This window comes from Pelodiscus sinensis, chromosome 2 (genome assembly GCF_052426305.1).
Source record: "Pelodiscus sinensis isolate ZL-2025 chromosome 2, ASM5242630v1, whole genome shotgun sequence".
NCBI classification, from domain to species: Eukaryota; Metazoa; Chordata; order Testudines; family Trionychidae; genus Pelodiscus; species Pelodiscus sinensis.
The window spans coordinates 185,491,523-185,516,641 of record NC_143053.1 but is presented as its reverse complement, the minus strand read 5'-3'; the positions used below and the strand labels follow the sequence as shown (position 1 = coordinate 185,516,641).

At 44.5% G+C, this 25,119-nt stretch overlaps 1 long non-coding RNA gene across 1 annotated transcript; it reads right to left on the bottom strand.

The window, feature by feature from the left end:
- Positions 1 to 1,494: 1,494 nt before the first annotated feature.
- Positions 1,495 to 21,855, bottom strand: LOC112546213 (uncharacterized). Its single transcript, XR_003089853.3, has 4 exons — positions 20,396 to 21,855; positions 6,179 to 6,341; positions 4,478 to 4,780; positions 1,495 to 3,488 (listed from the first exon to the last, which is right to left on the bottom strand). It is a non-coding gene; the product is annotated as an uncharacterized LOC112546213 (long non-coding RNA).
- Between the last annotated feature and the right edge of the window lie 3,264 nt (positions 21,856 to 25,119).

Below are 25,119 nucleotides of genomic sequence, written 5' to 3'. Positions count from 1 at the left end.
AGGAAATAGGATTTATTATTAAGCACTGACAAAGATTTAGTGCCACACAATATATGATATGAAGATGGCTGCTGCTCCGTTGTTTGAGTTAACTATGGCCAGTTGTAATTGTTTGGAAATAGCTTTAGTGTAGTGGAGTAATGTGTCCCAGTGAGTGCTGGGGTTAGCAAACGACACAAGAGCATTAGGTGAGGCTAGAAGAAATTAAGGCCCCAGTCCCTAAAAACATGCTTCAGTGGTTTGCTGGATCAAGGCCTAAGTTTGGAATAAAGATTTCAGCCAAGGTGAAAATAAAGATGGACTCTAGCAATAGTACAGAGATTATAACAGGACATTTTACAAAGAAGAGAGATAAGGAAGGAAACTTCAGGGTCAAAATTGCCTCCAAAGAGGGTTTACCCAGGAGAATTTAAGTCTCCAAAGCTTCTGTAGTCCACAGCTGGGATATAGCCAGTAGCTGACAAGGCAAGATAAAGCAAGGTCAGCTCCTGGACTATTGCACTAGGCAACACAGTATGGGAAGGAGGTGGGTAGACCTCAGTGGAGAAAGAACAGGTTAAGAACTATTTAGAAAAACTAGACGTACACAAATCCATGGGTCTGGATTTAATGCATCTGAGGGTCCTGAAGGAGTTGGCAAATGTGATTGCAGAGCTTTTGGTCTTTATCTTTGGAGATCAGGAGAGATCCCGGATGACTGAAAAAAGGCAAATGTAGTGCCCATCTTTAAAAAAGGGAAGAAGGACAATCCAGGCAACTACAGACCAGTCAGCCTTACCTCAGTCCCCAGAAAAATCATGGAGGTGATCTTCAAGGAATCCATTTTGAAGTACTTGGAAGAGAGGAAAGTGATCGGGAATAGTCAACATGGATTCGCCAAGGGCAAGTCATGCCTGATCAATTTGATTAGCTTCTATGATGAGGTAACTGGCTCTGTGGACATGGAGAAGTCAATGGATGCGATATACCTTGACTTTAGCAAAGCTTTTGATATGGTCTCCCACAATATTCTTGCCAGCAAGTTAAGGGGATATTGATTGGATAAATGGACTGTAAGATGGATAGAAAGCTGGCTAGATTGTTGGCCCAACAGGTAGTGATCAACAGCTCAATATCAGGTTGGCAGGTGGTTTCAAGTGGAGTGCCCCAAGGATCGATTCTAGGGTCGGTTTTGTTCAACATCTTTATTAATGACCTGGATCAGGGGATGGACTGCACCCTCAGCCAATTTTTGGATGACACTATGTTAGGGGGAGAGGTGGATATGTTGGAGGGCTGGGATAGGGTCCAGTGTGACCCAGACAGATTAGAGGATTGGGCGAATAGAAATCTGATGAGGTTCAACAAGGACAAGTGCCAGTGTTTTCCCCAGGAATTGAAATTAGTGGGGGTGTTCGAATTTACGGGGGGGGGGTGTCAGGGCAGATGAGGGGTGAGAACCTGAGGGTGAAGGTGGGCTGTATGGCATCCATAGAAAAAACTGAAAAATGTTTCATGACCATTTATTAGATTTAACTCATGTTTTAAAATCACACAACTTAAAGTTGGCTACTCAAGCCTTCTATGAAGCACTACGTCTACATCCTTCTTGGTTTCTTGTTATAATTTTGCACAACTCTGTTAATGAACTTCTCAAATGCAATGTGTTCATCTTCGGTGGCTTCTCGTGTGTCCAGTACTTCCATTCCTTCAATTGATATGTTCATTAGTTCATTCAGGCAGAAGGCGACTTCTTTCAGAACACAAAATTCTATTCAATGACGAAAAAGAACGCTCAACTGTAGCTGTTGTGACTGGGAGTAGCAAGAGATGAATTCCTACTTCTTTCATCCCAGGAAACATAGCACAAAGATCCGGTCAAGCCACTAGTGATGATAAAAAAGAAGTAAAATCTTCATTCATTCGTCGTATGATATTCCACTCTGTGTTCAAATTCTCTATTCTGTCCTGAGCACATGGCAACCCCATTGCTGGTAGTGCCTCGCTCCACTCATCTGTAGGTGTTTTATAGGACAGGCATGTGTAAAAGCTATGTAGAGGTTGAGTAGAATCTAGAAGTCACTGTTGTAGATTTTTAAGAATCAAGTCTGTGTACTTTTTCAGTTGTCTTAACAAATGCTTCTTGTCCTCTTCACTTAAGGATTCAATATAAATGCCTTCATTAGTCAACTTCTGGACTGAAATCTTTGCTTCTTCCAGTACTTTTTCAATGGATAGCTCTTTGATTGATCCAAATGTAGCTTCTATTGCTGGACAAAGATCTACTACTGTTGTAGCAGATGCCTGGATTGCATTGTTTAATGTCCCAAGTGGTTTCAACAGTAGATTTACGAGAGAGAGAATGGCAATAATCTTTCTCTAAACGTAGTAGCAAAAATAATCCACCAGCCTCACTACTTAGATCCCTCCCATCTTGGTAGATACTTTCCAAAGCCAGTAATAACGACTGGAGTAATTTTAAGACAACAGCCAAGGATCGCTCATGAAAAAGCCAATGGATTTTCCCAGGTTGGACTAATTTGAACTTCAGTCCCAGTGTATCTTCTATATTTTTCAGGATATTTAGTCTTTCTGGACTCTTGCTGAAAAAAGAATATAATGAAGTCATTAAATGTATAGCTTTTAAAATGTCTTTTGAAGATTCTGCAGCTCATACTAGTGCTAGTTGGAGTAGATGGCCTCTGCAGTGTGTATAGGAAAGATTAGGGTTACACTTTTCTCTGAGCAAAGCTTGTACTCCACCATGTTTTCCAGAGAAGTTTGCAGCTCCATCAAATGCACAAGCAACCATCTGTTTGGGGTCCAATTGACAAGCGTTTAACTCTTCTAAGATGTGGATTGTCACAGATGCAGCCGGTGTGTTTTCTATAACTCAAACATCTAGAAATGCATCTACTGGCCTACCACTGACATCAAGATAACGTACACAATGACTTAATACTTGATGCCCATTTGCATCGGTGCGTTCATAAGCCATGTATGCAAATTTTTTGAATGTGGTGAGAGAGTTCTTCACTTTTTCAACTGTTGAGTCTTTCACTGTTGCACTGCATGCTTCTAGCCAGTCAGTTGAGTTTCTTGCAGAAAGATAGTGAGCATTGCTGGTCTTGTTCAGAACCAGATTTCAACTTCAGGATGAACAAGTGACAATGCACTTAACATTGGCCTCCAGTTTGTAGTGTGTGGTATCTCTTGCTTAAATAGAAAGTATGATGCCACTGCCATGTTTGTTCGCATGAACTGTGTTGTGTCTCCAGCATTCTTAACAGCCTCATTAAGTACTTCTAAAATTGTCTTTGAAAGTGTTTCTTCAGTAGGTAGCTATATTTGTGCTTCGGGCTGGTTGGATGTAGATAGACCACTTGACCCTTCAGATGACATGTTGATATATTCTTCGTTCTTGATGTGTTCTTCACCTTGGTTAGTTTTTGAGGTTTCTGAGTGGAAAAATTGTTGTATTGTTTTTTGTCTTTTCATTTTCACTTTGACTTGCAACATATAAAAGAGATATGAATAAATTAAATGTTTTGGTTAGGATAATGCAAATTTAACATAAGGATAATGCAAAATACACCAAAACACATAACAGAAAATATCATATTGCCTCTATATAAGTCACCCCTTTCCAAAAAAGATATATTGGAATTGGAAAAGGTACAGAGATGGGCAACTAAAATGATTAGGGGTATGAAACAGGAGGAGAGATTAAAATGACTGGGAATTTTCAACTTAGAAAAGAGATGACTAAGGGGGGATTATGATAGAGGGTCTATAAAATCGTGACTGGTGTGAAGAAAGTGAATAAGGAAATGTTATTTAATCCTTCGCATAACACAAGAACTAGCAGTCACCCAATGAAATTAAAAGGCAGCAGATTTAAAAAAAACAAAAGGAAGTATTTCTTCACACAACATAAAGTCAACCCGTGGAACTCTTTGCCAGGGGATGCTGTGAAGACCAAAACTATAACAGGATTAAAGAAAGAACTAGATAAATTCCTAGAAAATAGGTCCATCAGTGGCTATTAGCCAGGATGGGGAGGGATGCAATTCCATGCTCTGAGTGTCCCTAGCCTTTTGCCAGAAACTGAGAATGGACAACAGGAGATGGATCACTTGATTACCTGTTCTGTTCATTCCCTCTGAAGCACCTGGCCTTGACCATTGTCGGAAGACAGGATACCGGGCTATATGGACCACTGGTCTGACCCAGTATGACCATTCTTATGTAAAAATTAATTATAATAATAAAAATGTTTAGTACAGAAACTCCCCAACGTAATGACCTCTCAAGATAACAACGAAGTGAGATAACAACCTTGGCAAATAGTGCATTTTAAAAATCTTGGCCACATTTATATGTTTCCATTCCCAGTCATAAATCTAGCATTCTGGAGCAAAGTCACTAAAATATAGTCCAACAAACAAATGTTTATTTAACGTGCCCCATATTTTTCCCTCCACCTCACTCCACTCACCGGTGTTGTCCTTAGTCAGTGGAGACTCAGAGTTCAGAGGTGCTTTCACATGAGTACACCTCCCAGGTGGGGGGCAATTTTTGCTCTGGCCACTGTTGTTCGTTGTGCCACCGTTCACTCCATCGCTTTGTTGCCAATGGCCTTGCGCTGTCACCTTCTGCTGCTACCTGCCACTGTGACCTCTGCGAGTTGGTCTCTTGAGGTTCCACCCAGCTCTCAGTGATTTCAGCTGAGCTCTCAGTGGGGGAACCCCGCTGCTAGAGCAGTCTGGGCTGTCCCCACAGCAGGACTAAGCACTTAGACCTGATGATCAGTGATTTCAGCTGTAGTGGTCACTTAACAAAACAAAAGACTATATATGGAGCCTAATCAGCTCTGTCTTTAAACAGTGGAGAGGGGCAGGGCAAATAGTACTTGTGACTCAGACAGACCATCAAGTAAAACACCTGTCCCCACCCTCTTTCTTGATGCCTTCAATCAGTACAGGTTAAATACAGTTCTACTGCCCTTTACTCATACAATAAGAACAACAACAATTCATTCCCCCACCCCACTCCACTCCGCATTCAAGTGATTTGTAACCCAACCCCAGCCAAAATCTATCACTTGGGCAACACAGCTCTGTTTACTGGATACCTAGGTAGATTAGGTATGAATGTAAATACAATCTGGTCCTGAAGCCTTTCCCTCCAGCTCCCAGGTCATCACTAGCTGTCTGGGGGTATGTCTACACTACCCCGCTAGTTCGAACTAGCGGGGGTAATGTAGTCATCCGCAGTTGCAAATGAAGCCCGGGATTTGAATTTCCCGGGCTTCATTTGCATGAAGCTGGCCGGCGCCATTTTTAAATGCTGTCTAGTTCGAACCCCGTGCCGCACGGCTAGACGTGGCACAGACTAGCTAGTTCGGATTAGGCTTCTAATCCGAACTAGCTGTACGCCTTGTGGAACGAGGTATACAGCTAGTTCGGATTAGAAGCCTAATCCGAACTAGCTAGTCCGTGCCGCGTCTAGCCGCGCGGCACGGGGTTCGAACTAGCCGGCATTTAAAAATGGCGCCGGCCGGCTTCATGCAAATGAAGCCCGGGAAATTCAAATCCCGGGCTTCATTTGCAACTGAGGATGACTACATTACCCCCGCTAGTTCGAACTAGCGGGGTAGTGTAGACATACCCAGGGAGAGCTTATTTTGACTTTGCTTACAAATCATAATTTGAAATTATTCGGCTGGCCAACATCACCAAAATGAACGCACTGACATTGTCATAAAAAACAACAGCTGTATAAAAAAGCTAGTCTATGTTCATACTTTTTAAATCTATTATACTTTTTCAGATACACATATCTTATCATACACTGTATATGCTTTTAAAGTGTGTATTAATGTTTCATTTTCAATTCACATTTCCAAACAATCACTAAATTGGCATGTAACTAGTTCATTAAACTGGGGGAAATCCATGAGGGGGGGGTGTAGGGAAATCCCTGAGGGTATGTCTACACTAGCCCCCTAGTTCGAACTAGAGAGGCTAATGTAGGCATTTGAAGTTGCAAATCAAGCTTGGGATTTAAATATCCCGTGCTTGATTTGCATTTTCCTGGCCGGTCACCATTTTTGAAATTTACAAGTCCGGACTAACTACCTGCATCTACACGCGGCAGGGACCCAGTATTTCGAATTAAAGCCCCTACATTGAACTACCTGTTAAACCTCCTTGCAGGGAGGTGGTGGAATCTCCAAACCTAGAGGTTTTTAAGTCTCAGCTTGACGAAGTCCTGGCTGGGATGACTCAGTTGGGATTGGTTCTGCTTTGGGCAGGGGGCTGGCCTCCTGAGGTCTCTTCCAGCCCTATGATTCTATGATTCTAATCAAATAAAGGCAGATAGAACAATCAGTTTAACATTCAGGGAGATAGATAGTTCTGTGTCAACCTCATAGAAGCAATGGGTAAATAACTAAGGGAATGTCCCAGAAGGCATTGGAGCTGGACTTGTTGAAGAAGGTTAAGAATCCAGCAACTTTGAGGCACTCCTGAGAGGCAAGGAGGAAGAGTTAATGAAGCGCTTCCATCGGAAACTATAAAGGTAGCAGTTAGAGAAGGAGTGAAATCCGAAGAGAAGATGAGAGCTCTTGGGATACTGCCTCCTGCTTCAAGTGCTTAAGAAAGAAAAACTGTTTGTAACTCTTGCTAATAGGAGCTGAATGCGTGCCATGCCCAGCAGTACTGAAAGCACAACCGATGCCAAGTACGGTTAGGTGAGAAAAGAAAGGAACCCATGGTTACAGGAAAGAAATCATCCAGTAACTCAGAGGTGGGCAAATGCCAGCCCGCAAGTTGGAGCCAGTTCCCCAGGGTAAGCCCCTCATAGGCCGCTGTTGCTATATTTGCCTGCACTGCCTCAGGTATGGGCAATCACAGCTCCTACTGGCCACAGATCACCGTTCCCAACCAATAGGAGCTGTGAGAAGTGGTGTCCCAGTTCACACTGCCTCCCGCAGCTCCCATAGGCTGGGAACGGCAATCTACAGCCAGAGGAAGCTGCAATCACCTGTACCAGAGGAGACACAGGTAAATATAGCAGTGGTGGCCTGCCAGAGTCTAACAGTGGTGAATCACCACCATTTTATTGCCCCCCCTGCAGTAACTAGAGCCCTTGAAATCCATGGACATCTTTGGCTCATTTTTGCAGAGGCAAATTTTGTATCCACACACAGGGCTCTAGCAGTAAACGCTTCCTGAGGAAGGGCAGTCTCAGAATATAACACCCTTGTAAACATGTACTGTAATTATTCAATATGTATTGTGAAGGGAAAATACAAATATTTATTGCAAAAATGTGACTCAAAGGAATGAAAAGTGAAGCCTAACAGTGGAATTGAGACATTTTAAGTAACTGTTTACTGTAAGTAGCCAAATCTTGTCATGTCCTGTGGGCTTCCTAGTAAGATTATTATCCATGATTCACTCTTGTGGATACTGACGTACAATAGCTCTAATATGTAGTCTTATTGCATGTTGCGAGTAATTAATGTCCATTCCGTCCTTTTTTTGCAGCTAGGCATGCACACTGTGGCTGCGTCTAGGCTGGCATGATTTTGCGGAAATACTTTTAACGGAAAAGTTTTTCCATTAAAAGGATTTCCGCAAAAGCACGTCTAGATTGGCACGGATGCTTTTGCGCAAAAAGTGCCATTTTAGCCATCGGGGCTTTTTTGCACAAAACAGTTCTTCCCTGTCTACACTGGCCCTCTTGCACAAGTATTCTTGCGCAAGAGTGCTTTTTCCCGAGCGGGAGCGGGAAAGTATTTGCACAAGAAGCACTGATTTTGTACATTACAAAGTCAGTGCTCTTGCTCAAATTCAAGCGGCCAGTGTAGACAGCTGGCACGTTTTTGCGCAAAAGCGGATGCTTTTGTGCAAAATCTTGCCAGTCTAGACACATCCTGTATGAATAGCAGTGAAATTTTTTTTATTTATATAGGACCATTCATAGCAAAATATTTTACATAGATGGGTATTTATATCCCAGTCTCACTGATGGGGGAAACTGGCAGGGAGCATGTAAATGATTTGCCTACAACAGGGCACTGGTCAAAATGAAAAAAGAACATGAGACAGGAGATCTAGGTTCTCAGTCCCAAACACTCAAAACTTGTGATATGGAAAGGGTTAGGTGTGCCAGCTCTTCTGGGGAGAATGTTTATTAATATGCCACTATTTGCTTTTTCACAAAACAATGTTTGTGGCAAGAGAAATGAAACATTACCTGAATATTTTTAGAAAAGCCAATTGACAAGGATACAGATGATGTGGATGGGTCCAGTCAGCAGGAAACAGGCTGTCAAATATATTTCTCCCCATACACCCTTGGTATGGTTCTGCAGATAGGGCTCAATTGGCAGTGGTCTATATATAGCTAAAACATTTTCTGGTGAATGCCTATGAAGCTGCAGTATCAGAAGAACTAGAAACCCAACTCAGAGGGGTCCATTACACATGCCTATTAAATCCACCCATTGCAAGCCTTTCCCTGCCTTTTCCATGTGAATGGTGCACAACCGAATATCTGTTCCTCTGCTTTTCCAACATTAAGATATCATTACATTGAACAGGGACAACAAAGGCCTCCAAGACAGCAAAGAAAGATCTACAACACAGTTGCTGTCTCTTGCTTCAGACTAATTAAATAGCTCCTGCCTCTTTGACACAGCTCCAGAGCAATGGAGCTTGACTGGTTTAACATTAGTGAGGCACTCTGGCCAGTCACTGTCACTAATGTGTGGATTGTCTGATGGAAATAAGTTATAAAAATCTGTCAGTGCTTTTTAATGGCTCTTTTGTGTACACAGTGTCTGGAGAGTGGAAGAGAAAATGCAGTCTCCCCATAGGATTGGCAGGGATAGGGAGGGGATCAATTGGTATTCTCCATAAACCTGACTCAGATCTCACTTAACCTAGAATCAATTGCTTCTGATTTATAACATGAGCAAGTGGCATCAAAAGCAAACTCTAAAGAGGGGGGCTATCACCCAATGGTTAAACTATAGGGCTAACTTCTGTCCTTCCCATCCTCTACTATCAGCAGAACCTCCAAGTTCTAACACGTCCCCTCAGTCAAGACCTCACTTCAACCATTACTCTATCTCCCTCCAAGCAACAACAAACCACCTTCTATTCCCTGGAGCGGACCAAGAGCTTCACCCTCTTGAATTGCCTCCCTTTAGCCTCTGACCCAAATAGAGTCATTCTGGACTCTGGGCTAGTTCTTTTCTGACCACAACGTGACCACTCAGGGAGTCACCCCTTTCCTTCCATTGCTCCCCACCTGAGAGAGGAGTCAGGAATTGCAGTGAGAAAGCCAAGGCCAGAGCAAGAGGTGGCTTCCCAGCCAGCCAGCCAGCCAGCCAGCCAGGCAACAGCCCCAACACTGAACTGATTCCCAGGGGCCATAAATCTTCCCTTCTCTCTGTATATAACTCATCCCTCTCCTAAATGGCCATCTTTCACCTGCGATAACTTCCCCACAGACTACAAAGGACTACTCCATACTGCTTAGGCCAGTTGCCTAGTTATTATATACTTAGAGCTAGTAGAATAGTTCATTTTGAATAACTTCTCCAACATACATAGCTCCTTTTTTGTTCACAAATTAGCCACAAACAGGTTGAAAGTTTTTACAAATTTGCTTCTTAGCCTCAATTATTTGAGGGAACAGATTAGAGCCTAAGGTTTATTAACAAACAGGTTGCTATTAGTATTCATGCCACACAATTGGTCACACGTTATTGTTTCTGTTCCCTGCCTGGATACACTAAGCTTTGTAAATGAGACAAATCCTTTTTTTCTTTTTCTATTTGCAAATGATACGTGAACAGTTATAGCTGTTTGAAAATTTCATAGTGTGAATAATAAAAGTCCTTTTCAAAATTCCAGGATTGGAACTCCAGTTTGAATAATCCTGCATATATTTCCTCAGGCTAGCATGTGTGATGCTTTATTGTTTAATGGATTTAACTTTGGTATTTATCAATTAATTATGATTGCTTTTGTTAATGAATTAAAATTTAAGTAGTGTCCAGAAAAATCCATCCAAGCTAAAAGAAAATTTCAGTATAATACAGAAGCTCTTGGAAATCATTGCAACTGGTTATAACCATATGGTGTTTAGACTCTGTATAAACTGGTGCTTTACAAATAACTCTGGAAGGGAGCAGGCCACCACAAAAGTATCTTAAATAATAGAAAGCTGCCACCTCAGCAATTTGATAATGCAGAGTAGGCTGAAGCGAATAGTTGTTCTCATTACTGGTATGGATGTACAATAAAGATGAAAAAGTTTCAAAATGTGAAGTAGGGAGAAAAATCAGAAATGTATAAAGGAAAGAAGTCAGACTGGCTTGGGTAGATATCAGACACGTTTAGTCATTCAGTAGTCGTGGGATTGGCAGTGTGCAGTCTGGAAAGTCCTGATAGATCAGCATAAGAGGAGTGCCCTTCAGCATGCCTGTAGCATCCTTTCTCGCTCTGCAATTGTTGTATATCCTTTGAACATGGTAGGTTGCAGGGCAGATTAGGCTTCTGTACAGATTTGAACTGGCTACAGCACTTCCATCATGGGGAAAGATACAAGAGTTGTGTTTTCTCTCGGAGGGTATGTCTACACTACAAAGTTAATTCGAACTAACGGATGTTAGTTCAAATTAACTTTGATAGGCGCTACACTAGCGCTCCGCTAGTTCGAACTTAATTCAAACTAGTGGAGCGCTTAGTTAGAACTAGGTAAACCTCATCCTATGAGGACTAAGCCTAGTTCGGACTTACTAGTTCGAATTAAGGGGTGTGTAGCCCCTTAATTCGAACTAGTGGGAGGCTAGCCCTCCCCAGCTTTCCCTGGTGGCCACTCTGGCCAACACCAGGGAAACTCGTCTGCCCCCCTCCCGGCCCCGGACCCCTTAAAGGGGCACGAGCTGGCTACGATGCCCGTGCCAGGTGCAAGCCTGCCAGCACCCAGCTAGCAGACCCTGCACTTGGCACGGCTTGAGCCAGCCACCCGATGCCCCCCAGCCCTCCCCCTCTTCCCGAGACCAGGCTGGCGGCTCCCGGGAGCTTGCCCAGGACCGCAAGAAGCGGGCACCCACCTGGTCTAGTGCGTACATCGTGGACCTCGTCCACGACCTCCGCACTAGGCACAGGAAAGTGGCCGTCTAGGGCAGGAGAGCTGCCAGCCTGGCCACCCAGGAGCAGGTGTGCATGAAAATCAAGGTGGTCCACTGAGACCCCCGACCCTGAGCCCTGAGCTTACAATGGCCATACTGGGTCAGACCAAAGGTCCATCTAGCCCAGTAGCCTGTCTGCCGACAGTGGCCAACCCTAGGGACTCTGGAGGGGATGGACCAATGACAGTGACCAAGCCATTTGTCTCGTGCCATCCCTCTCCAGCCTTCCACAAACTTTGGGCAGGGACACCACTCCTACCCCCTGGCTAATACCACTCCATGGACCCAACCTCCATGACTTGATCTCACTTCTCTTTAAACTCTGTTCTAGTTCTAGCCTTCACAGCCTCCTGCAGCAAGGAGTTCCACAGGTTGACTATTTGCTTTGTGAAGAACAACTTCCTGTTACTAGTTTGAAGCCTGCTACCCATTCCTTTCCTTTGGTGTCCTCTAGTCCTTCTATTATGGGAACTAATGAAGAACTTTTCTGTATGCACCCTCTCCACCCCACTCATGCTTTTATAGACCTCTATCCTATCCCCCCTCAGTCTCCTCTTTTCTAAACTGAAAAGTCCCAGTCTCTTTAGCCTCTCTTCATATGGGACCTCTTCCAAACCTCTGATCATTGTAGTTGCCCTCCCCTCTCCCACCCTCTCTCTTCCCCTCTCCCACCTCCTTTTCCCAGTCTCCCCCAGTTTTGTTCAATAAAGACAGATTCTATTTTTGACCACACGTTTTCTTTATTTTGTACATCAGGAAGGGGGGCTAGGGAAGGGTAAGTGGAAGGAGGTGAGGGAGGAATGGGGTATGAGCCCCCGATGGGGAGGACTGGGCTGGCTCTGTGGGCTTCTGGGGGTGGAAGCTTTCCTGCAGCCCCCCTAATTGCCCCCTCTCCCCAGATGGCAGTCTGCAGCAAGTGCAGCCGGTCTGATGGCCGAGTGCTGTGATGTGCCCAGTGTGGGCACTCAGGGTACTCCAAGACAGGACTGCTTTGCAAGCGGGGCACCCCTGAGAACTGTCTGTCCGGGGTGGGGGTCGGGTCCCTTTAAGCACAGCCCTCGGCTAGCCTGAGGCAGCAGCTCCACGCTGTAAGTCCTAATCTGATGCCCTGCCGGCACTGCTTCCGACTATCCTTAACCCAGGTTCAGGGTCCACTTAATGTGGACATGCTAGTTCGAATTAGCAAAATGCTAATTCGAACTAGTTTTTAGTTCTAGATGCGTTAGTTCGAATTAGCGCTGTAGTGTAGACATACCCTAAGATATTTCAATGCACTGCTAGGTATGGCTAATACCAGCTCAGGAAAGATATGCTGCACATGGTGCCACCTAGAACATTATAATTTAGTTTTGCAATTCCATCACTTCTCACCCTTTGAGATTAACAATCCTACCACTTACAAAATGCACATTACACTACCTTTGACGTTGGGTCATGTATCAGACTATTAAGTGTATCTGAATAGTACTAGTTTGCTAATTACAAAGCCAAAAGGAGTAACAACTTGGTCACGTGGATGTCCATTAGTTGCAGTTTTTTTCATGTGCACCAAGGCATGGTCAAATGTGAACCGTCAGAAGAAACAAAAAACCTAGTTGTGGGCACTCTGCATGTGAAACCCGGATAACATATAAGTGTCACCTGAAGGCATTGAACAATATCATCAAGGCTGCCTCAGGAGAATCCTAAATTTCCCTTCGGAGGATAGGCACACGAATACTAGCATCCTGGAAGAGTCCAACATGACCAGCATTGAAGCTATCATCATCTACCAACAACTCTGCTGGATTGATGATGTGGTCCAGATGCCTGATCAGTGCCTCCCAGAACAGATTCTGTTTTCCAAGCCGAAGGAAGGACTGAGGAGCATTGGGGGGCCAGAGGAAGCGATTTAAGGACATGTTGAAGGTAAAGTGCGGCATCAGTGTTGACTCTTGGGAGAACCTTGCCCAGGATCATCCCCAGTGGAGACCGGTGAACTGTGAGGGGATGGCACAATTTGTGAGGTCCCATTACAGTGCAGATGAGGAGAGACAGAGAAGGAGAAAAGAGTGGCAAAAACTGCCCCATATCCCTTCAATAGGCACTAGCACCTGTCCCTTCTGTGATAAGACCTGTGGCTGGTCAGCTATCAACAGATCCACAAATAGGAGGGTGACAGGAAGATGTCCTACTTTGTTATCAAGTGATCACTGACAGAGGCTAATGATCTGGGTGGCATCTGAATCTGTCCTGAGTAGCCACACAACTTACAGAGAGCACTGGCTGGTGGATTAGCCTACCTAAAGAGATTGTGGGCCCAAGGTCTCCATGAAAACACAGCATTATTTGGAAGCTCATTACAAACTCATTGCTGTACGGGGAGATTTCGGCAAATCCAGTAATATGCCTGAACCACTATTGCTTACTACTTAAACTTTAGCAACCAAGCTAGTAGGCCCAAATTAGACCTAGACTACAGTCAGGGAGGAAAAGGGGGTTTGAGTGTCACAGAGAGGGCAGCTTGACCCCACGTCCTTCCTGAGGCCCAAATCTCTAGTGAAATCACTGAGCTATACATTAAGAAAAACAGGAAGTTTGTCTAAATGCCTTAAGACATATATCTGTCAGGGCCCCCTAACATGGAGTCTCTGAAAAAGACAAAACACATCTGGTGAAAGTGATGAGCAGAAGGAAACCTCTTGCCTAACCTTTAAAAAGTGCTTGCCAAACAAGTTTTTGAGTGACATGTTATTGTAATACTAATGGATAAATAGGGAAAGAAAGTTTGAGTTAGAGGGACAATTTTGGGGAACACTTGGAGGGACACCTCGAGGACTCCTTGAGGACTCTTCACATCTGGACACATCTTCATCCCCACCAGCAGATGGAAGACTGGCCATCGGAAGCCTGCCTGGTGTCACTCGAAAGCCACACTCAACTTCGGTAATTATCTAGGGTGAGGGTGTTTTACTAACCTGTTGTGGACGTGTGTTAAGTGCTTGAGACTAAGTAAAGTTTAGCTTTAAGTGAAAGCACTCTTGTGTTGTCCTGTTTGTACCATCCATCTATCGGTCGGATGACCGTGTCTCCCCTGAATTATTTCCTGACACCACCTCACAGAGAGTATAAATTACTGAGAGGTTTGGGCTGAAAGAACCCTGGGTAACATTGCCTCAAATTCAAGAGGAAGCATCTCTTGGACTGATACAGTAGCTTCATTTGGGGTATGTCTACACTACCACCCTAGTTCGAACTAGGGTGGTAATGTAGGCAACCGGAGTTGCAAATGAAGCCCGGGATTTGAATTTCCCGGGCTTCATTTGCATAAAGCCGGGCGCCGCCATTTTTAAATGTCCACTAGTGCGGACTCTGTGCCACGCGGCTACATGCGGCATGGACTAGGTAGTTCGGACTAGGCTTCCTAGTCCGAACTACCATTACTCCAGGAGTAACGAGGAGTAACGGTAGTTCGGATTAGGAATCCTAGTCCGAACTACCTAGTCCGTGCTGCGTGTAGCCGCACGGCACGGAGTCCACACTAGCGGACATTTAAAAATGGCGGCGCCCGGCTTTATGCAAATGAATCCCGGGAAATTCAAATCCCAGGCTTCATTTGCAACTCCGGTTGCCTACATTACCACCCTAGTTCAAACTAGGGTGGTAATGTAGACATACCCTAAGAGCCCCAAAAGCTTTTTCTTTCAGCTCCCTGCTCTGTTTTCAGAGTGAGTTTGGCTAAAACTGGAAGTGAGGTTGATTGAACTGGATCTTTTCCTGTGTACAGTTTTTAAACGAAAGGGGAAAAAAAACACATTGAGCATCCGGCGGGAGAGAGACCTTCAGATCTCCTAGAAAACATCAAACGAACAAGACAAATTGCAACATTTATTTTTCAAAGTGGCAGTACCTGGAAAGGGAAAGGCTGTACAGTTACAACCATTACCAGTTCTCATGTTTCCAATCTACAACACAGGAGTTGCTGAGCTCCCCTCAGACCATACTGGCATCACTCCAGTCTAATGGCCAGAGCCTGAGATAAATACATTGATGTTTTTATAAGTGAAATCAGTTATGTCTGTTCCCAGTGCAACCATTTGCACGTTACCACTGCCGCCAGGGCTGGATTCTCAGTGCTATCCAGCCCTTTTGCTTCCCTCAGGCTGGACAGAAGGAGTGGGTTCTGGCAGTAACGGGCCATCCAAGAGTCCCCCCAAGCTTATGGAGGATGAAAGGAAAGGCAGGAGTAAAAACAGATAGAGCCCTGCGTATCTCCAGAGAGTCGCTTCATATCCACGGATAGTGGAGCAGATACCCTTTCCTCTCTCCCCTCGGCTAGGTGGAGGGGGGTAGGTGCCAGGCAGGGCCCTGCACTGCCCACAGGGAAAGGATGCAAGAAGCTGCAGCCTAAATCTCCCTGTAGGAGTGGCCGAGTGCCAGCCATGTCCTCCACCTCCCCACTTGGTGAGCACTGACCTGCAGAGCTCCGGGCACACTGTTAAAAGGGACAGCACAAGTGTGGAAATCCAACAGGTAGCTCTGGATCCCCCCACTCCCACCCTCTTTCTGTATCTAGGAACAGAAATGGCAGAGCTCAAAAGAGGCTAATAATATTGAAAATGTGACAAATGCACTACTTACACCCCCTCCCTCTCCCCACTGCTGCCTGCCTCTTCCCTGCACAGCCTTACCCCCACCTGTCTCATCTGTGCTCCCTCCTCCCCCCACCTCCAGGTTTCTTGTGCGGATAGTAGTAAAATCTGGATTGCGGATTGGATGGTGAATTGAGCATGGCAGATGCGGATTCCCTTTTTTTGTATTCCTGCAGGGCTCCAGGAATAGAGCTATGCTGCACTACACCGATGCTCTGCAGGTGTACGGTGCTTTGGGGACTCATATACCAATGGTGTAAAATTTAGTGTGGCCTTTCTCAGAATTGGTGCAGGAATAAATCAGTCTAGAGAGCTGTAAACTCCCTTTCTTTTGCCCCATTTGGAGCTTGGCCACCAAAGAGAACCATTCCCTTTTATATACACAAAATCCTTAAGTTCTGTAAAGAAATCATTTCCTTTCTCTTGTTACTATTTCATTGGAGAACAGATTAAAAGAAAATGGTTCATGTTTGGGAAAGTCAAGCGGGCTGAGTTCTGGTACATTCAAGGCCTATGTGGCACCATGTTTTTATTCACAGGAGCCTGAAAGAGGAGCTCTCAAAGTACAAGTACAGCGAACCAGTGCTAACTCCTCTCATCTGTCCCTTTCCATACAAGATAAGGATCTGAGCCAACTGCCATGGGAATCAGTTGAAAGACTCCCATTAATTGTCTTCAGTAATAGTTGAATCAGGCCTTAAGCTAAAGTGGTGTGCTGCAGAAATCCCTTGGGATCTATGAGAACTATGATAGAGTTATGAAGAAAGAAACGACTAGGACATCTGATTTGCCTACTTTGGATGGGTGGGTAGGGAAGTGGAACCCAAGAAATCGAACATCTCTCAATAACTTCCAAAATGTCTGAATTTCATTGAAATTAAACATGATCAAATACTGAAGATTCACAGTCCTAATAGTGCTTCATTTCTCTGATAAAACTGGACACTTTCTCTCTTCCAAATCAGTATGTATGATGCCCATGAGTTCTGAATATGCAGTACCAATATGTATTTCTGTATGGAATAGTATCTACAGATTCCAGGACTGAATGATCCACCTTAACTGGTTTTGAAGCACCAAAATCCTCAAAGCAAAACTGTTTCCTCTGGCTGTCTGTACATGAAGTTGATTTATGACTAGTTTTCTGTTCAAACCACTGTAATTTTGTGAAATGATAGCAGTATTGATTCCAGAAAGAATTTCACTTTACCGAAACTACCAGGGCAGAGGAACTAAATGGAGCCTTGAAGTGAATAATATAGCTTTCCACTTTATCAATTTCATTTCTTTTGCTCCCCACCTTTGCTTAACAACCTTCATCTCTTCTTTTCCTCCTTCTTCCTCTCTGGCTCTGATCTTTTGCTGAGGTTCACAGACAAACTTCAGAGCATATTTGCTTACCTGTGAAATTTGGACTGCAATTTTATTCAGAAACATGATTTTAAAATAGAATCAAATCAGGAAATAGGCTGCCTGACATCTCTGGGCTTGTTATGCTTTTGTATTTTCTGGGAGAGTTTGGTTGCTCTGAGTCCAGCTCTTGAGACATGCTGATTTATAGAATTGATAGATTGTGTCCTACAGGGTTACTAGGTTTAAAAAGTCTGTTTTAGTTACTCTAACTATATATGTATAAAGAGAGAGAGAGAGCACAAACATGATGGATCTTCTCTGGGCCAGATTCTGCTCTTATCTGTAGTAATGTGAATTAAGAGAAACTTCAAATAAAATTACAATAATGTAAAACTGATGTGAAATCAGAACTAGAGCCAGTGAACAGGCAGGCACAGCTCGGGAAGAATGGAAGACAAGATCATATATATGAGCAGAAACTCTATGGGTTACTCACATTTCTGGCTTAGTAGCCTTGATAATGTCCTTTTAAAGAGTGATAATCATCAGAATAAATTAGATGCAAAATCAACAGCAATATAATGTTAAATTTGCAAATCTACATGAACCCGTCCCCCTCCACAGGAAATGCTAAAGTTCCACTTCCAAAGGCAATGTTAACGCATCCCCATTGCACAAGAATATATATCCACTTATACTTTTAATAACTCAACCAGCTGCCAAAAGATCCTTTACTACTGTATGGTTTTGTATTTGATTTGCCATTGTGTGTAAATTTTTAATGGGAAACGTTAAAAGGGAAATGGGGCTATATATCGTTGTGACATTGTGGGGTAGTACCATGGTATTTTGTGCAACTCGATGGATCCTAAACAGTCTTTAGTCACACCACACAACGACAACTAAAGGACTACAGAATAAGTGACACCAGCAAAAATATAACTAAAAGCCAAACAGAACATTTCCGCTTCGCATAAGCAAAGCAATGTGTTTAATTATTTATAAGTTCCTTATTTTAAACTCTTCTTACAAACTTTCCAAGAGCCCATTCCTCATTGAGGATGACGTAGCAACATTGCAAGTGTGCAGTTTTAAACCCAGAATTTCAAAAGTCAGCCTCTCTTTCCAGGGACACAATTTGACTAGGTGAATAGTACAACCAAATGTAAAAACAAACAATTGATTCTGAAAGCAAAGCCTACCTTGTAGAGAGCCATGTACCTACTCTGCTACTGCAGTAAGGATTTCTGCCTGCTATTAAGTGTGGCCTTATAAAATGTGGGCACAATTACAGCAGACACAAATTTCATTCTTCACCCATGCTCCAAAAGAGGGGAGGAATTCCCCAGGAATCGCTTGGTGCCAACTGGCAGAGGGCACACGGGGGTGCCTAGGATTTTACAGGAACTATCTGGGTCAGAGAGCTGCATAATAGCTCACTAAGGGTGGAATGTGAGGTCTCTACTGAGCCAGTAGCCCACTGGTCATCGTATTCAGTGTGTGTTACATATCTACACTCAAACTTATACTCATAAAATCTTTGAGTTAAAGGCAGGTTACCAGCATATGTGGTTCATGAAAGGAGGATCACAGCCTGCTGGCTATAATGCACTGCAAGGATTTTGAGAAAGCAACATACTCCTAGACCTTTATGCTGGAACTGGTAAGCTGGGGGGCGTCAAGTCACAGGGCTGGGCCCAACAGGGTTGTGGATTCGCTTCAAGACAGAGTCAATTAGGGCTAGTTGCTTTTATTAATCTCACTACGTCACTACTATTACAGGCTTAATACTGCCAGATGGTTACACAGCTACTGCAAAGTAATACGTCAATAAGCACAGGCAAAGCAATTCATATAAGAGTAACAGGCACTTGGAAATGCTTCTGCCCTTTCAGGTCAGCGGGAAGTCCCATTCCGGACACTTCGTACCCAGCCGCAGTGGACATGGCTCCAGCCATGGCTCCATCCAGGGGATTCAGGATACCATTTGAGGTCTAGGTCCCTGCTGAGACTCACCAGACATGAAACTCCCTACACTAGTTATACTACAGGGCTACGTCTACACTGGCCCCTCTTCCGGAAGGGGCATGTAAATTTCACTAGTCGTCGTAGGGAAATCCGCGGGGGATTTAAATATCCCCCGCGGCATTTAAATAAAAATGTCCGCCGCTTTTTTCCGGCTTTTAAAAAAGCCGGAAAAGAGCGTCTAGACTGGCCCCGATCCTCCGGAAAAAGTGCCCTTTTCCGGAGGCTCTTATTCTTACTTCAAAGTAAGAATAAGAGCCTCCGGAAAAGGGCACTTTTTCCGGAGGATCGGGGCCAGTCTAGACGCTCTTTTCCGGCTTTTTTAAAAACCGGAAAAAAGCGGCGGCCATTTTTATTTAAATGCCGCGGGGGATATTTAAATCCCCCGCGGATTTCCCTACGACGATAGGTGAAATTTACTTGCCCCTTACGGAAAAGGGGCCAGTGTAGACGTAGCCCAGGTGTTTACCAAATGTGCACGTACCTGCCTCAATGCCATTCTTATGGGCTGAGACCGAGGTCAAACTTGTTTACCGTTTAGTAGTTTCCCAGCTCAAGGCATGGGTTAGAACTGATAACGCCCAGCTGCTGTTTGGGCTTGCAGCATCCCACACTGTGCTAAGCTGGGTAAAGCAGGGATGGAAACTTTCATCCTAGGCCTGCTAAGTTGCAGGACCCACATATGACTTTCATGTGACAGGGGGTATGTTTCTTTGGGACTGGTGAACTGATGAATACAGCAGGTATCCAGAAGCCTAGGGACTGCATGCTCCAGCAAGACCCTCAGAGGGCTCTAGGACTGGAGTATGCCTGTTGCTAACCTACAGAATGACAGTGAGCTTGAGAGGCCTTGAGGAGAGGGCTTATATTCCCAGTAGCCAGTGAGGTTGGGAAGCTGACCTGTGGCAAGCATAGACAAGGCTTCTTTATTCTAAGGGAAGGTGGTAGCGAAGTGCCTCACAACCCTGAGAAGTGTCACAGAGGGATAGAGATCCCTTTCAAAACCTGATTTTAAAGGTTCAACAGTTATTCAATTGTGTGTGGTGGTGTTTTCTTGTTTGTTTTGTTTTTTTAATTTCAGGTCTTGTGACTATTTTAAGTCAGAAAAAAAGTTTTGTTTGTTTTTCCCTCTTCATTTAACACAAACGACAAAACAGATTTCATTCAAACTTTCTTTACCAAACATACTCACCCTTTGGGCTGAGAATAAGCTTTCTTCTTAAGCATAAGTGCTGTAGGAAGGGTAAAGATGCCATACTTCCTGTAACCTCTAGAAGGCATCTTTGGTTTCCCATGACACACTGCCTGCTGGGGACTGAAACAGAAGCCCAGGACAGGGCATTCACAGGCTGTAAGTATGGAGAGCCGCAGAAAAATTAGTCACCATATTCTGTCTATAGTTTTTAAGGCACGGGTGGGGAACCTATTTTGGGTTGGGGGCCACTGACTCACAGAAAAATTAGTCAGAGGCTACACAGAAGTGAGAAGCAAAAAAAACCAACAACCCCTCCCCCCAAAAAACCCAAATCCTCACTGACATGGCCCCTGGCTGAGAAGGATAAATTTCCCACATTCCCCTCCCACGCCAGAGCATAAGGGGGCCCAGCCTAGTGGATTTTCTGTGCTATAGCCCTGCAGTGGAGGATCAGGGGGGCTGGAGTGCCAGCATGGGCTAGCAATGCTGGGGGGCTCTGAGCCTCAGAGGCTGGATCCAGTCAAGCCGAGGGACTGAGGTTCCCCACTCCTGTCCTACAGGTTCATCCTGACACCAGCCTGTCTGGCAGTAAAATGCTACAAGCATGGGAAGTTTCAACCCCAATGGGGAATTTTAAAAAAGGTAATTAACATAATAAAACAGGAAGCAACAATGAAATTTGAGCTACAAATCTTAGCTATAGGTTTTGCTACTGTGCAAGTTATAAGGGAATATTCTGATTGTCTGAATGGTTGGATGTGAATTTTTCCTAGCCTATTCGGCATTGAATGTCATATCATTTGTCATTGCAGAGGTAATTTTCCCCTTGATTTGCAGTAGGGCCTGAAATTTGGCCTATAACTTCTGGGTCAAGAAGTGTTAATGATATTCAGACACAGAATATGCAGGGAAACCAAGAGCCCTGAAATACAAAATGCTGAGTCTCTCAAATCTGATTGATTTTCCTAGAATTGCAGGGCATTCAGCATCTCACAGAATGAGGCCCAAGCATACATACATTTTTGCAGTTGTGCTACAATTGTATTAAATTTACAATAATAAACTCAGCAGTAGCACCACATTTTAAACTCATTATTTACACTGAATATATCCATTCCACGGATGAGTAGCTGCATTAGTGACAAGCAATGTGTTAAAATGCTGACATGCAACTGCGCTTGCCAGCACTCATCTTTCACAAACAGCGATGGGGGTGGGGAAGTGGGAAGTATTTGTGGCTTCTCTTTTGCTTTTTTATTTAACTGTCTACTAACTGCTGGGAAATTTAGGGATGCTGCCAATTGGAAAGCTGCGAGAGCCCCTTAGAAAAGCTCCTTTCCCAGAAGGCAGTTCCGCTCTGAAGAGTGACTGTAAAAATGTGGCAAGGCATTTCACGATTATTATCTCTCAATAATTTCCACAACAAATGAGAACCAATTTACAAATGAAGAGATTCTCCCCCCTCCCCCCCCCCCCCCCCCCCCCGCAACAGCCAATTTTGAGTACTTAGCTTGATTCTTAGCTCCCTGGTTCCATTCTCTTTTTTTCTGTAGGTCATCACAGGTAATAAAGGTTTGGAGGAAAACTGGGCCACTCAGTTCTGTGTTATCTATGCAACCAAATCCCATTGTCTCCAGATTATATCCTCAGGTACCACTGGGCATCCTCATTTGTCTTCACTGCAAGTGGAAGGCACTCAACACATCAGCAGCTTTGGACGCCGAGAGACCCACATCTTGGTTCAAATCTGAGAATGTTTTCGAAACCAAGCCAGACATGACATTTGTATTTTCTTTCAAATTAAAATACAGAAGTTAACACTGGAGAAGAGGCAAATTTGTGAGATGGAGACATGATCTGACGCTTCCTGCAGGGACTGGAACACTTTACGTGCTTATAGCCATTATTTGACTCTAAACTTACCACTATGGTCTGATCTCCCCTATGGTGTTTTACCCTGGCCAAGCACTCTTGTGTATAACCTGTCATGACCAAGGCATGGGCAGTCACACCTAATGGCTAGAGCAGGAGCCAGGCCTAGTTGATGAAGCAGGAGTCAGACACCAGAGTCAGGAGCAAGCAGGGAAACAGAGCAGGAGCAGAACGGGAGTGAGGCAGACATGACTGCACCCATTGCATTCCCGGGGCTTGGGCAAGCATAAGTGTGCCCACATCCGAAGGCCTTTCCCTCACTGTAAGGAGAGGAGCCACTGAGCCCATAGTTCAAGTAAAGTGAGGGACAACAAATGGTAAAACAGGGATAGAAGTGTGGGTTATGGAGTCAAAAGCAGGGAACCAGAAGGGGACTGTGAGCATAGAACCAGGAACAGCACCCCCTGCTCCTCAAAGGCATCCACAAAGCCAGTGGATATGGCCCAGAGGAACTCCACCCAAAGACATAGGCCTCACACTCACAGGGCTCCTCTGTACCCAACATCCTCTTCCTGGGATGTGGATGGCCACTTTGCGCCAGGAGGAGGTTGACAAGGAGGACTTGTGAGTGAGTGTGAATCAGGAGATGCAGGGGAAAGTGCACAAGAACCTAAAGAGAGGAGGAGCTGAAAAAGGAGGACCCGCAACCTTGTGTATTCGATGTAAATGTGCGCCAGGATCTCTCTCGCTCTCTGAAAAAGGGGCAAGAGGAGGGGGGATGAACTGTACCAAGTACATGCCTGTGCTCACATGAAGAATTTACCACTTAACATTGCCAGTAAGTCATGGGACCAGGTAGAATACAGCCTGACATACCCATTGAGTAGCCTGCAACCTGCTGATTCTGAACTGTAAATCAGGCTTGCTGACTCCCTTCAGCACATCGGGAGGCCCTACCACAACCCAGCTAAATTTATTAATCTACCTTCTTCGTGATAAAATATAGAAATGGCAATCTAGTAGCTAACCCGCAGCACATTACTGATACTCATTATGGCAAGACAATGATATTTGTGTTATCAATAACGAGGAGAAGCAGCAAAATGAAAGGGCTGTGGTGTTTGATAAACAACCATGCAGTATTCTAGTTCAGTGTTTCTCAACCAGTGGTACGAGAACCCTTAGGGGTACTCGAGAGAAGTCTGGGGGGATGTCAACACAACTGAAATTTGGAGAAAACTGAATTTTTGTTTCAAGTTTTACAGTGTTTTATTATTTTTGTACTTTTCACACCCAAAAATGTCATTGCCTGCCTGGCTACGATTAAGTTGTTTAAACAAACGTGTTGCAAAGGTAGAAAAAAAATGTTGTGTGTCTGAAAACTGTAGGTACTGGGGGTACTTATAATTTTTTTCAAGGGGTACTTTATAAAAAAAAAGGTTGAGAAACACTGTTCTAGTTGTCTGATGACAAGTGAAAGTGAAGTGCCACATAGCTGAAATGGTCCAATGTATATTGCCACAGTCATCTTATGATTCACACTGGATATACAGGTACTGGGCTTATACTCCATTGTACTATAGCCAGATCATGCAAATACCAGCACGGTTTGTGTCTTCATGATTTTTTTTTTCTCAGATGGATTCTGTGGAGCAAACTTGGGTGACCTAAAGTGGGTTACAACCGTATTTTAATGGGGTCTCCAGGGCTGAAATTAGACTTGCTGGGACCCAACTTCTTCAGCTTTGGGCAGCTGGGCTCAGGCTTTGGCCCTGGTGGTGAGCACGGGCAGCTGGTATGCTAGGCGGGGGAGTCACAGCCTTCCCTAACCACCAGCCTGGCCCTGCCCACTCTCTGCCCCCAGAATGCCTACTGTAGGCATAGTGGGGGTGGAGTGTTGCTGCCCCGGATCATCCACCCTCTCTGGGCTCCAGGGCTGGGAAGGCTGGAGTCGCTTGCCACGTGCCTGCCGGTCCTCCCCATGCTCTGGGGTTGCAGAGGCTGGGGCTGTGCTCTCACCCTCCCTCTGGTGAAAAGGAGGGGGCAGGGAGACAATTTGGATCCTGTGGGGGTGGAACCTTGGCAGAAGGGGCAGGGCTGGAGGAGAGACAATTTATCCAGAGGGGATAAACACCATGATGGCAAAGCTCAGATTACGGATCCCCACACCTGAGGCTGAAGCTTTTAGGCTTTGCTTTGGTCCCTCTAATCAGGACAGTGGGTCTCAGGCAGGCTCAGGCTTTGGTTTCCCCTTCTAGGGTCATGTGGTAATTTTTTGTTGTCAGAAGGGGGTCGTGGTTTAGTGAAGTTTGAGAACCCCTGCTACAGAGTGATGCGGCGAGAGCTGCTCTGAGATGAACAAACAAGTCTATATTCCCAGCTGGGGAAAATTACAAAACATACATTACTTCATCATGGGCAAACAACAGCAAAATGAGGGAAAATATATAACCTTTTCAGTACAAGGAAAGATCTGGATAAAACTCCAATATTTTCTCCATTTACAAATGCTTGTCCGTTGTCTCCTATTTAGAGCTAGTCTTTTCTGCCTACTCAAATTCTTCTTGTTTTTATCTGTAGAACTGTCCACCGGAGCTTGTGCTCAATGGGATTACTTCTCAGTTCATTGTAGCTTTTCTGCTACCATATCCAATTTTGAGGTTTGGTATCTCAGCAGTGTTCCTGGTAAGCTGTGCACCTGGGCAGCCACCCAGAAGAGATTCAAATGCCACCCAGCTGATTAGCAGCTAGCAGCCCACAGCTGGCAGCATGTGTTTCTACTGGTGGTTCACATCCACACGTGCCTTGGTGCATATAACAAACATATATTCTCCACACGGATGGAAAAA